This window comes from Otolemur garnettii, unplaced genomic scaffold, assembly GCF_000181295.1.
Source record: "Otolemur garnettii isolate 467f Iridium unplaced genomic scaffold, OtoGar3 scaffold00005, whole genome shotgun sequence".
Classification (NCBI taxonomy): domain Eukaryota; kingdom Metazoa; phylum Chordata; class Mammalia; order Primates; family Galagidae; genus Otolemur; species Otolemur garnettii.
Window position 1 is genome coordinate 46,975,388 of NW_003852400.1, and position 658 is coordinate 46,976,045.

Sequence of the window (658 nt, forward strand, 5' to 3'; positions counted from 1 at the left end):
GAAAAGCAATAACCAAAATTAGAGCAGAATTAAATGAAATTGAAAACAAAAGGATTATAGAACAAATCAATAAATCAAAATATTGGTTTTTTGAAAAGGTCAATAAGATAGACAAAACTTTGGCCAACCTAACCAAGAAAAGAAGAGTAAAACTGTTAATCTCATCAATCAGAAATGGTAAAGATGAAATAACAGACCCCTTAGAAATTCAAACAATCCTTAATGAATATTATAAGAAACTTTATTCTCAGAAATATGACAATCTGAAGGAAATTGACCAATACTTGGAAGCACGCAACCTCCCAAGACTTAGCCAGAATGAAGTGGAAAAGTTGAACAGACCTATATCAAGTTCTGAAATAGCATTAACTGTACAAAATCTCACTAAAAAAAGAGCCCAGGACCAGATGGCTTCAGTCATAATTCTACCAAACTTTTAAAGAAGAACTAGTACCTATACTACTTAACCTTTTCCAAAAGATAGAAAAGGGCAGAATACTACCCAACACATTCTATGAAGCAAACATCACTTTGATCCCCAAACCAGGAAAAGACTCAACAAAGTAAGAAAATTACAGACCAACATCACTAATGAATATTGAGAAAATATTCAACAAGATCCTAACAAACAGGATCCAGCAACACATCGAACAAATTA